Below are 13816 nucleotides of genomic sequence, written 5' to 3'. Positions count from 1 at the left end.
AGAATCCATCACCAGTAGATATTTGTCGAACGAATGATAAAAAACGAACATGCTTCTGCTTAGAAAAATAGAGCCAAGCACTAGAGCGCACAGAGCCAAAGAAATGACCAAATTTAGTGACTTAAAAAAGCACGTAGTCGGTATGGCCCAAAGCCAAGCGGAGGGGGTGGAGAGAGCACATCAACTTCCTCTGGTGAGGGCCTGCTTGCTTCCGCCATACTCAGAGACAACTCTCACAGTCCAGTGTCCCTGAGACGGAGGCTCTGCTTGCTGAGCCTGTCTGGAACCAGATCCATACTCAGTTCTCACAGGAGGGGGAGTCTGTTTGTTGTTGCTAGTCCTCCAATGTACTGCTCCTCTGGGGAGAGACTACCCTAGACACCCAACGTGGTTAGCTTTAACTGTTAGCTTGACACAGTCCTCGAGTCGTCTCAGAGGAAAGCCCCCATTGAGAAATTGGCTAGATCATGGTGATCAGTGGATAGGTCTCTGGGTGACTGTCTTGACTGTTAACTGACATAGAGGGGCCCAGCCCACTGTGGGCGGTACCATCCCCAAGCAGGTGATCCTGAACTCTGTAAGAAAGCTAATTGAGTGTAAACAAGCCTGTGAGCCAGCTAGCAAGCAGCACCCTCTGGTTCTTGCTACACTTCTTTGGCTGTAAAGTAAGTTCCTTGGACAGAGGTAATAGTGTGTGAAATAGCTAGCAGGCCTACCTTTAAGATCCTGCCTTGGCCGGGCGTGGTGGTGCACTCCTTTAATCCCAGCACTTGGGAGGCAGAGGCAGCCAGGTCACTGTGAGTTCGAGGCCAGCCTGGTCTACAAAGTGAGTCCAAAGGCTACACAGAGAGACCCTGTCTCGAAGGAAAAAAAAAATAGATCCTGCCTTGACTTTCCTTAATGATGGACAGAACCTGGGATTGTAAGCCAAACAAACCCTTTCCTGCCCAGGGTTGATCTTAGTCTGGGTATTGCTACCTGTCTTCCTGAACACCTTCCACTTGCCTGGGACTTTCTCTGCCTCCTTATTCGTCTTCTTCCCTTGCGCATGGTTCCTCTCGATTGACAAGTGTGTTTGTCTGCCTCCGCTCCATGTAGAACGAGACCCTTTTGTGCTTTGCATGTTGCCTCCATCTATTCATACAAAACCACGATGGCCATTTTCTTTTTTTTTTTTTTTTTTTTTTTTTGGTTTTTCGAGACAGGGTTTCTCTGTGTAGCCTTGGCCGTCCTGGACTCACTTTGTAGACCAGGTTGGCCTCGAACTCACAGCGATCCGCCTGCCTCTGCCTCCCGAGTGCTGGGATTAAAGGCGTGCGCCACCACCGCCCGGCACGATGGCCATTTTCATGTGAGCTTTCCCCCACACCAAGGCCTTTCTTCTGATCACCACACTTGCCACCCAAAATGGTCTTACCAGCTTGAATGGAGTCTTTGGGTCTCCTGATAGTTCCGTCCTCCCTCCACACAAACCCAGCATCTTTCTAAGATGAAAAGTCAGATGCCCCTTTATGCTTCTTCCTCCCGAAAACCTTCCTTCTTTGTGCCAGGCAAAGTTTAGATGCTGGGTTACAGCAGTTAATGAGCTACAGCTCACTGGGGGCCTTATTTGGCCAGAGACACAGACCCTTACTCCTGAGAGGAGAAAAAGGCTGAATTATGATGGCACTGACTCAAACCTGTCTGAAGTGCAGTCTGACCTCACGGGCTTTCTTAACTTGTCGTAAGCAAGCGTCCACTCATCACTCCTCCTCTGCACATCCAGATGTCCAACCATACACAGGCTCTTCCCTTACTCTTTCACCATTTCAATATGCGAATACTTCATGTTTTCCAAGAGCTTAGACGCTAAGCTTTGAAACTTGGTACTATTTCATTATGTTCAATGTATCTGGTTTTGTGTTGAGGTCTTTGATCCACTTGAGCTTGAGTTTTGTGCGGGACAATAGATTTGAATCTACTTGCACTCTTCTACACGCAGACATCCAGTTAGGCCAGCACCATTTGTTGAAGATGCTTCCCCTGCCCCTCTCCCACACACACACGCACTGTGTATTTCTGGCTTCTTTGTCAAAAATCCAGTGTCCATAGGTGTGTGAATTTATGTCTGGGTCTTTGATTCTATTCCACTGATCAATGTGTCTGTTTTTATGCCAATACCGCACAGTTTTTTTTTTATTATATAGCTCTGAAGTACAGCTTGAAATCAGGGATGTTGATCCTTCTGGAAGTTCTATTATTGGTCAGGATTGTCTTACTATCCTGGGGTTTTTGTTTTTCCATATGAATTTAAATACCGTTCTTTCAACGTCTGTAAAGAATTGTGTTGGAATTTTGATGGGGACTGTGCTAAATCTGTAGATTGTTTTTGGTTAGATGGCCTTTTTTTTTTTTTTTTTTTACTTTTAATCCTACCAATCCATGAGCATGGGAGATCTTTCCATCTTCTGTTTCCAAGTTCTTTCTTCAATTTTGTCATACAAGTCTTTCACTTCCTTGGTTTGAATTACTCCATGGTATTTTTTTTTTTAATATAATCTGTGGCTATTGTGAAGGGTGTGGTTTCCCTGAATTCCTTCTCAGTCTCTCTGTCATTCTTACATAGGAGGGTTACTGATTTTTTTTTTTTTTAGTTAATCTTGTATCCAGCCACATTGCTGAAGGTGTTTATCTACTGTAAGGGTTCCCTGGTAGAATATTTGGGGCTGCTCATACATACTATCTTATCATCTGCAAGTAATGATGCTTTGACTTCTTCCTTCCCAGTTTGTACCCCCTTGGTGTCCTTCAGTTCTCTACTTGCTGTAGCCAGAACTTCAAGTACCATATTGAATGACCACGGAGAGAATCGGCCGCCTTGCCATATTCCTTATTTTAGTGAAACTGTTTTGAGCTTCTCTCCTTTTATTTATTGTTTATTTATTTCTGTTCTTCTCTTGTTTGATGTTGTATATAGGCTTGCTGGGGTTTGCCTTTATTATGTTTAGGTATGTCCCTTGTATCCCTAAGTGAAGGGGTGTTGAGTTTTGTCAAAAGCTTTTTCAGCATCCCATGGGATGATCATATGGGTATTTTTCTTTCAGTTTGTTTATATGATGGATTATACTGACTGCTTTTAGTACTTTGAACCTGCATGTCCCTGATTCTCTGGGATAAAGCTTACTTGGTCATGGTGGATGATTTTCTTGTTGTGTTCTTAGATTCAGTCTGAGAATACTCAGTTTATTGAGTAACTTTGCATCTATGTTCATAAGGAAAATTGGCCTATAATTTTCTTTCTTTGTTGAATCTTTACGTGGTTTGGGCATCAGGGTGACTATGGTGGTCCCATAAAATGAATTTGACAATGTTCTTTCTGTTTTTATTTTGTGAAATAACTTGAGTAGTATTAACATTAACTCTTCTTTGAAAGTCTGGTAGAATTTGGTGCTAAATTGTCTGGCCCTAGGCTTTTGTTGTTGTTGTTGTTGTTGTTGTTGTTGTTGTTGTTGTTATTGTTGCTGTTGAAAGAATTTTAATGACTGCTTCTATTTCCTTGAGGGTGACAAGTCTATTTAAATAGTTTATCTGGGTTTAATTTAACTTTGGTAAGTGGTATCTATTGAGAAAATTAGCCGTTTCTTTTAGATTTTCCAACTTTGTGAAGTACAGGTTGTTAACCTAATAAAAGAGAAAGTGAGGAATACCCTTTAAGTGCATTGGCACAGGAGACAACTTCCTGAGCAGAACACTGATTTTGTAGGCAGGAAGACCAGCAGTTAATAAACGGGACCTCCTGCAATTGGAAAGCTTCTGTAAAGCAAAGAACATCATCAAGACAAAACTGAAGCCTACAGAATGGGAAAGATCTGTACTAACTCCAGATATGATAGAAGGCTGATACCCAAAATTTATAAAGAGCTCAAGAAACTAGATATATGCAAACCAAACAGTTCAATTAAAAGTGAGGTACAGAACTAAACATAATTCTCAACACGGAAATCTCAAATGGCCAAGAAAACACTTAAAAATGCTCAATATCCTTAGCCACCAGGGAAATGCAAATCAAAACCACTTTGGGATTCCATTTTACACCCATCAGAATGGCTAAGATCAATAACACAAGTGACAGCTCATTCTGAAGAGGATGTGGAGCAAGGGGAAACACTCCTCCATTGCTGCTGGGAGTGCAAGCTTGTACAGCCACTATGGAAATCAATATGGCAGTTCCTCAGAAAACTAGTAATCAATCTACCTCGAGACCCAGCTAAATGACACACTATCCTACCACAAAGACACTTGCATACCTATGTTCATAGTGGCTTTATTCATAACAGCTGGAAACAACCTAGATATCCAAAAAGTGAATAAATAAAATGTGGTACATTTACATGATGGAGTATTACTCAGCTACTAGAAAAAATGACGTCATTAAATTTGCAGACAAGTATATGAAACTAGAAAAGAAACCATCCTGAGCATGGCAACTGAGGCCCAGAAAGACAAACATGCCATGTACTCGCTGTGTAAGTGGATATTAGCTGTTAAGTAAAGGGCAATCACTACAATCCACAGACACAGAGAGGCTAATTAACAAGGAGAGCCCTAGGGGGACACATAGATCTCCCTGGAAAGGGGGAAATAGAATAGATTTTGTGGGCAGATTGGGAGTGGGTGGGCATGGGAACAGGAGGGATTATGTGGAGGATGGAGAGAGTACAGGGAAAGGCAGCTGGAATAGGGGGAAATTATGGGGTTATTGGACACCTAGAGCTGTGGAAACTTTCTGGAACCTATGATGGTGACCCTAGAGAGTGGCCCTAGAGGAAACAGAGCCTGAACTGGCTATCTTTTACAACCAGCCAAGTCTCCCAGTGGTGGGATTGGAACACCAACCCAGCCGCAAAACCTTTGACTACATCTGTCCTGCCTGAAAGATACCCAGGAACAATGGTAGCTCAGAGCTTGTAGGAGAGGCCAACCAATGACTGGTCTAACTTGAGGCCCATGCCATGAGAGGATGCTCAGGCCAGACACTCCGTGGATGGCCAGGAACAAAAATCTGGATGGCTCAGAGACCTAGGGCAGAAGCGAGAATGGCTGGGGGGAGGGGAGGGGGGAAGAGTCAATGAAGTAAGTCCTAACGATATTCTGCTATACTCACAGATCTGTGCCTAGCCCAACTGTCATCACAGAGGCTTCCTCCAGCAACTGATCAAAGCAGATGCAGAGACCCACACCCAAACACCAGGTGGGTCACAGGGAATGCCACGGAAGAGGGGAGGAAGGTTGTAGCTTCTCTTAATACACTTTGTGATTTTTTTTTTAGATCAGCATTTTAATGTGACCCCCAACAGTGGGAGGGTGGGTGTCTCTGTCTCTTTTGCCTGCTTTTGGAACTCTTTCCCTCCCACTGCGTTGCTTTGGCCAGCCTTATTTCAGGGGTGTGTGTCTAGTGTGAGCATCTTGTTATGATGTGTTTGTTTGATATACCTGGGAGGCTTGCTTTTTTCTGAAGGAAAACGGTGGAGCATCGGAGCTGGGGAAGGGGAGAGTGAGAGAGGACTGGGAAGAATGGATGGAGAGGAGGCTGCAGGTAGGTTGTGTTGTATGAGAGAAGAATAAATGAAAAGAAAAAGAAACTATGGTACATTTACACAATGGAGTAATGTTCAGCAGTTTAAAAAATGACATTATAGCTGGGCACAGTGGTGCACACCTGTAATCTCAGCACTTTGGGAGGCAAAGACAAGCACATCTCTGTGAGTTCAAGACCAGCCTGGTCTATGAAGCAAGTCCAGGACAGTTAAGGCTACACAGAGAAACCCTGTCTCAAAAAAAATGACATTATAAAATTTGCAGGCAAATGTATGAAACTTAAAAAAAAAAAATCATCCCAAGTGAGAGGTAAGCCAGACCCAGAAAGACAGACATGGTATGTACTCATTCATAAGTGGATGTTAGCTGCTGTGTGGTCTATGACCATGGCTCAGTCCACAGACCCAGAGATGCTAAGTAACAGGAAAGGCACTGGGGGATCCATGGATCTCCCTATGAAGGGGAATGGATTAGGTTTTGTGGGTGGACTGGATGGGTGGGCACAGGGACAGGAAGGATCATGTGGGGGAGGGAGGGATGGAGAGAGAGTGTGGGGACAGACTATTAGAATCGGAGAGCATGGGGGGGGGTTGGCGTGGAGACCTAGTGCAGTAGAAACTCCCTGGAATCTACGAGGGGGACCCCACGAGAACTTCCAGTAACAGAGGATACAGAGAACGAAGTGACCATCTTCAGTAACCAGGCAAGGCTTCCTGTGGCGGGGCTGGGACACCAACGCAGCTACAAAACCTTTGACCTACAATTTGTCTTGCCTGCAAGATGTGCTGGGGCAAAGGTGGTGTAGAACTTGTGGGAGTGGCCAACCAATGACTGGTCTAATTTGAGGCCCATTGCCACGAGAGGGAACCCATGCCTGACATTGCCTGTGTGACCAGGAACCAGAGGCTGGATGGCCCAGAGACCTAGGGTAGAACCAAGCATTACTGGGGGCGGGGGGGGGGGAGTCAACAAAATGAAGCTTGCTCTTTTCTGGGGAGGGGGAGAGACAGAATGGGGAGAACGGGAGGAGTGGAGAGAGGGGAAGCTGTGCTCAGCATGTACTGCACGAGAGAAGAATAAGTGATTTAAACAAAAACCTTCATACTGTTTGGAAACTCTCTATTTCACATGCAGTCCCTCAGATATCCCTGGTCCCTGTGTGTTCGTGATCATGTGTGTGCATGTATAGCACACATGTACATGCACATACGTGTGGAGACCAGAAGACACCCTCAGTTGTCTTTCTTCAAGGGCCACTTGTTTCTTGAGAAAGGGTCTCTCACTGGACCTGTCTCCACCTCCCCAGAGCTGAGTTTGTAACCTTGCACCACCATGCCCGGCTGGCTTTTGTTTGTTTGTCTATGTGGTTTTGGGGGGGGGGCAACGGGTGGGGAGGTTGAACTCAAGTCCTTTTGTTTGCAAATCAAATATTTTACCAAGTAAGCTCTCCCTCCATAACCCTGCCTTGCTATTTCTTAAACACAGAGAGCGTAACTTTTTGAGTCAGGATCTCACTCTATAGCCTGGTCTGGAACTCACTAAGATGCCCAGGCTGGTCTCCAATTCATGATCCTCCGGCCCGTCCTCCTAAGTGCTGAGACTATAGTTGTATGTCTACCACACATAACTTATGAAGAGCAGCGTTTTGCCTCAGCATTGTCCAGCCTTCTGTTGCCTCCGCCCAGTATTAGATTCATATTTACAACCACACACACCACACACACACCTTCCACTATGGCCTTGCCAGCCAAGGCTCCCTCAGCATTCTTTCCACCCTCTGCCTCTTTACCTTTCCCCGATTCTTATTAGCATTTTTACTGCCTAATGTTAAATTTCTATTTGCTCATTATTTATCTCCTTCAGCAGGAGTGTTTTCTTCAGAGCATAGATTTTTTTTTTTTTTGGTCTGTTGGGTTAACTGTGGAACCCATACCACCGAAGCAAACACATGGTACATTGAAGGAGATCAACAAATATTTGTTGGATAAAATCGACGAGTAGTCATGGGACCTGAAGGGGCATGAATAAAATATTTATGGACTATAATTTGTCATCTGGCCCAGGATTAAACTTTGGGAAGTTAGAAAAAAAAACCCAAATATTTTTGAAATGTTAATCTAGGGCGAGTAGAGACTGCCTCATGTGGTTGCTATAAAAATAATAAACAAACAATAAAATCTACCCTCCTATGCGTAAACATCATTCTCTAAACAGAGGAAGGATGAGTGGAAGCAGGAAATGGAGAGGCGCTGAACAACAGGATGCCAGGCGCACGGAAACACCAGGCAGACAAGAAGTTCAAGAATGAATCCCACTCATTTTGGTGGGGCAGTGACTAACCCACGAGTGGGTTAGCTCCCAGAATGGAGATCCAAATTAGCACCAAGAAATGAAGAAGGCACTGCTGATTGCTGAGTGGCAGAGAGAGCAGGGTTAGTATACTGTACAGGCATAAATACTGCCCAGCTAGCTATAGGAGGCACCCCCAAAGTGGGGCCACACATAGTTCTGCTGGTCAATGGCAAGTGTGCTGTGAGGGTGACCCTGGGGTGGAGGCTGTGTGGATCTTTTGTGTCTCCACGAGAGTGTGACTGAGCTGGTGCCTGGAAAAAGTAACTGAGAAAGGTGTGCCCGAACAAGAGTGATGTGCCCGATGTTGAGAGAGTGTGCTAGGCTCTGTAGTCCGGTTGAGCACATAACAGAGGTAGCCTGGTCCCTGGCTCACTCCAGGCTCTCCATGGCAACGGGAATGTGGGATTAAACATCCTGGGTTTGGGAGATGTGGGCCGTGTGGACAGACTGATCAACACTGAGAGATTGTTTCTGAGATTTAAATATATGTATACACACATGTACATCATATACAACAGTAATGCTGGCACATTTCTAAATAGGCTGCCCACTGTATTGAAAAGTTTGTCCTTAGCGTGTCATAGGAATAACAGGGCTTCTGGATATATCTGTTGTCTAGGGAGGAGAACGGAAGTAGCAGCCTTGAGGAAAGAGGGCTCAGTATGATCGGGGAAATGAACACCGACAGGACAAGCCATGGGCCTGCGTGGTCATCCGAGATGGAGCCTCAGATACCCAGGACACCAGAAAGAACACACAGTTGGGAGGGAAGGGAGCATTCTAGTTGGCCAGCTGTTGCCCAGATGGTGCAACCTTCCTTCAGGGAGCCCTGCAGCTGGGCTCTGTCCGTGGTGCTGAACCTCAAGACTGAGGACCAGAATGCACTGATTCTAGGAGAGGTGGTTTCTGTGAGCCTTGGAAAGTGAAGTTTTTGCATCACCAAGTGTCTGACTGGAGGGATGTGGTTAGTGGTATCTCTGTGGGAGTGAAAAGCTATGTAGAAGCTGACTGAAAGAATAAAACAATGCTGAATGTTTGGGGAAGAGAAGAGGCCCAATCAGTTATGAAATCAAGACAGATTTACTCTCCAGAATAGAAACCCAAAGGAAATTGAAAAAGAGGAACATTGATGCTCCAGGAGTCTTTGTTTTCCTAAATTATTGAAAATTTAAAAGTTGGCTTGCTGGAGAAAAAAAATAAAATAAAAGACACTCCCTATCCTGTGATGTGTGAATGCTGTGGCCCCAGAAACTCAGAATGGTGAGCCAATCAGAGCCACATAATTTAAATTGCAACTACACAGACAGCTGAGAGATGGCTCTGTTGGTAAAGTGCTCATGTTGCATGCACAAGGACCCAAGTTCAATCCCTAGAGCCCCACGTTTAAAACAAACAGAACTGCGTGTGGCGGGTGTGGGGTGTGTGGTGGGGTGTGGTGGGTGTGGTGGGTGTGGGGGTGGGGTGGGGTGGGGTGGGGTGGGTGTGGTGGGGGTGGGGTGGGGTGTGGTGGGGTGGGTGTGGTGGGGTGTGGTGGGGTGTGGTGGGGTGTGGTGGGCGTGGTGGGTGTGGTGGGTGTGGTGGGTGTGGGGTGGGGTGGGGTGGGTGTGGTGGGTGTGGGGGTGGGGTGTGGTGGGGTGGGGTGGGTGTGGTGGGTGTGGGGTGTGTGGTGGGGTGTGGTGGGTGTGGTGGGGGTGGGGGTGGGGTGTGGTGGGGTGGGGTGGGTGTGGTGGGTGTGGTGGGTGTGTGGTGGGGTGTGGTGGGCGTGGTGGGGGTGGGGTGGGGTGGGTGGGGTGGGGTGGGGTGGGGTGGGGTGGGTGTGGTGGGTGTGGGGTGGGTGGGGTGGGTGGGGTGGGGTGTGCTTGCAATCCCAGCTCTGAGAAAATGAAAGAGGGGTCCCTGGGCTTGCCAGCCAGCCTAGCCCACTTGGTGAGAGATAGACAGGGAGAGACCCGCCATCAGAAAAACAAAACAACAACAACAACAACAACAAAAGTGGGTGGTGCCTGAGGAACAATCCCTGAGGTCGTCCTCTAATCTCTGCATGCACACAAACATGCCCACACGCGAACTACAAAAGGTTCCATGGCTTTGTTGAAATAGACACTGGACTTAGAGACATAAAGTATGCCTGTGGACCATGACTGAGCCTTTGAAATCCTGTGACCCACACCTCTGTGTTTCCAAACTGGAGCTGAGTACCTCTGCCCTGCTCATATGACACCTTTGTTCAGAGGCACAGATAATGCATGTGAAAGCATCTGTAAGCTAAGCGCTGTGCAAGTGCAGAACGCCAATGTTAACACCCCCAATTACACATGTGATTTAATAGCCAATAGCCACTTAGCCTATTTCCATACCACACCATGTGGTCTCAGGCACATAAATTAAATAAACACACGGGCTCATTTGCAATTGAATCCTATATAAAAAAAAAAACTTACAGTGTTCCACTTTATTTCTCTACACACCATCTTTAGTGTGTGAATACTTTTGAATATGATTCAGCTGCCCCAAATAAAAGCTCCCACTCAATGAAGCAATTTAAATAACAATAACTCCAAAGAAACTGAAGGAGGTTTTGTGGGGTGGGTGAGTTTTTGTTTAAAACATACAGGATCTACTTTTTTTTTTCCTGTCCCCACCCAATCTTCTCCCTCCCAACTCCTGTGCTATTCCATGGGACCCATCTGAATACATCACTTGCAGAGTTCTGGGAAGAAGGTGGCTGGCAAGAATTGAACTCTTATCATTTCTAAGACCACAGCTTTCCACTATTAGGTATATTTAAATAATCCAAAGAATCTGTAAGGATGAAGCACAGGCTTAATTCAAACGTCATCTTGAAATGACCAAAGTAGACAAGCCCTTGCTACTTAGAAAGTTCGGTGAACTCCCTGGTAGAAAGCTGATTTAATAAGTGGTTGAGGTAGGTGTGTGTGTGTGTGTGTGTGTGTGTGTGTGTGTGTGTGTGTGTGTCTGTGTGCAATGCATGTGCTTCTGTGTGCATATATGTATGGAAGCCAGAGAGCAACCCCAGCTGTTAGTCAGCCACCTTATTCGTTGTTTTGTTTTATTTTGAGATGGTCTCACTATGTAGCTCTAGATGACCTGGAACTCACTATGTCCACCAGGCTGGCTTTTGACTCACAGAGACCTTCTTGCTTCTGACTCCTAAGCACTAGAGTTAAAGGTGTGCACAACCACTCTCGCCTCACCTTTGTGTTGAGGCTGGCATGGCCAGAGGGCCCTAGGGATCCTGTCTTCCTTGTTCTGGGATTACAAGTGTGCACCACCATGCCTTGGTGTTTTTACTCAAGTTCTGAGGCCCACACATAAGCCCTCACACTTGCACAGGAGTGCCTTTCAGGCCAGGCTGCCTCCCCAGCCTCAGTTAAGCTTTTCTGGGGGTGCTGACATCACTGGTTCAATTAGGGGACCCGTTATTGCAGAGGACACACGTTTGTGCTGTGCCTTGTCAGTCTGCTGCACAGTGTCTGCCTGGGTCCTTTCAACACTGCTTATACTAAGGCTGCCACAGCCAGCAGGGTGCCAGTTCCAGGCAAACTCGCAGGCCTCTGTGTCTGCTTGTCTTGGCAGGATATGACATAATTGACCACTCCATTTTCCTTAAAATCTGCTGCGTGTGTTCTCTATGAAACTTCATTAAAGGTTTCTTTTTTTCCCCCCAAGTCATTAAATGTCAGCGTTTCCTGGGATTCTGTCTCAGCACCCTCATGTGTCCTCAGTGGAACCCAGTCTCTTCTCTTTGGGTTTCAACAACTGACTCCAGGCTCTCTCCTATGCCAAACCGACATTTAACCTGCCTGCTCTTTTGGAATGTATCTGTCTCTTCTAAATCGTTTACTGTATCTTCTACTATATTAAATGATAGCACCAAGCACACGGTGGCTCTATCATAAATGAACAGGCACACTCTCTCCCCTGCTCCAGCCACCAAGTCCTGGTCAGGTCATGTAGCTTCTGTGTTTGCTCACTCACGGGTCTCTCTCCACACTCATTTGAGCCCTATGTTCACAGCAGCCAATACACTTTTTAATGCCTTCCTTTCCTTCCTTCCTTCCTTCCTTCCTTCCTTCCTTCCTTCCTTCCGTGTGTTAGGGGCCAAAGAGCGGGCTCAGAGGGTAAAGGCACTTGCTTCCTAGCCTGATGACCTAAATTTGATTCCTGGGACCCACATGGTGGAGAGAGAGGACAGATTTTCACAAGTTGTCTTCAACACATATGGCCCACTTTGTGTGTATGTGTGTGTGTGTTAGTGTGTGTCTTCATGTGTGTGTTAGTGTATGTCTTCATGTGTGTGGTGCAGGCACACATGTGTCAGATCAGGTGTGGATATCAGAGGATAACCTCTGGCGTGGTCTTTACCTTTGTCCTTGTTCGAGGAAGGGTCTCTTTGTTGTTCGTTAGTGAGTATGCCAAGCTGGCTGGTCTGCAAGCTCCTGGAGTCTTTGTCTTCTGCCTCTTATCTCACTACAGGAACACAGGAAGTGCAGATGCAGCAGCTATGGTGCACAGCTTTCCATGGGTTCTGGGGACCTGAGTTCAGGTATTCCCATCAGCATGCCAAGCACACACCTGCTGAGCCATTTCCCTGAGCTGGGTGGAGTTTGTTTGTTTGTTTGTTTTTTAAGATTTATTTATTATGTATACAGTGCTCTGCCTGCATGCACACCTGCAGGCTGGAAGAGGGGACCAGATCTCATTATAGATGGTTGTGAGCTATCATGTGGGTGCTGGGAATTGAACTCAGGACCTCTGGAAGAGCAGACAGGGCTCTTAACCTCTGAGCCATCTCTCCAGCCCCTTAAGTGACAGATACGTTGCAATATGCACGGTGCATAGTGTGCTGGCAGAGGCATGGTCCACCCTGAGCTCTGAGGCCCTGGAGGACATGCAGGACCTCTCCCCCTAAGTCTGATTTTTGTTGGCTACACCCTGAAAGCAGAGGCACCTCTGTGGGACCCCTGTCCATGGAGCAATTCTGTGGTAGTTAATCTTCTTAAGCATTAATTATTTTCGAGCCAAATGCATTTCTTGTAAAGAGTAATTCCCCCCTTTCTTTGCTAAATTTCTAAAGAAAAATATGCAAAGTCTAATAAAAATTGACAGGTAGAAATGGGTTTTGGACACAAAGTTCTGAGACAAGAGCACTGTGAACATTATGTAAATGCCAAGCAATATAATGCAGCCCTTCGGTTTATTCTGAGGAGGCAAAGGGCACTGGGAAAATCCTGAGCTGCCTCGCAGCTCCTGGCATTGAAGGAATTTGCCTTTTGTTCACAAGTCACATTTTGATTTGGTCCTTAAGTTTCCTGTCCAAATGAGGCGTTCTGACAGAATCATGAGCCTCCTAGGCTGCGGCTTCCATGTGGCTCCTCAGTGAGCCTTTCTGGGTCTGGCCTGTCTGAGTTAGTGTGTGCCCAGGGTGCCTCTCCAAGAACCTGTTCTTTTACTCCTATCACACTTGACACTTGTACTTTTCTGTGCGTTGGCCCAGTGTCTATCTGTCTGTCCCACTGTCTATGAGTTCCACGCAGCCAGAAGTGACATTTTCCCCATTCTTAGCTCTGAGCCCTCAGCGCTCGGCACAGCGAACAGCACACAGCAGATGGTCCAAGTGGGTTTGCTGGCTGTTTGCATCACATATTGTCATTGGACTGAAATGATGATGTTACAGAAAAGAGTAACATTTTGAAAACTTGGTAGCATATGTCTCGTTTTAGACTCTGCAACTTGCGATAGATTGAATCCAACCTTTGCATCTCCTGAGGAGTGTTCTTTACACATTTTTATACTTGTCACATCTCTTCCCTAGCACAACAAAACAGAGAGGTAGCAAGTGCCATAGTGAATGTGTTGGATTTGG

The sequence above is a fragment of the Acomys minous genome, assembly GCF_964271855.1.
Source record: "Acomys minous genome assembly, chromosome: 13".
Lineage (NCBI taxonomy): Eukaryota > Metazoa > Chordata > Mammalia > Rodentia > Muridae > Acomys > Acomys minous.
Note: the sequence above shows the minus strand (reverse complement) of the source record.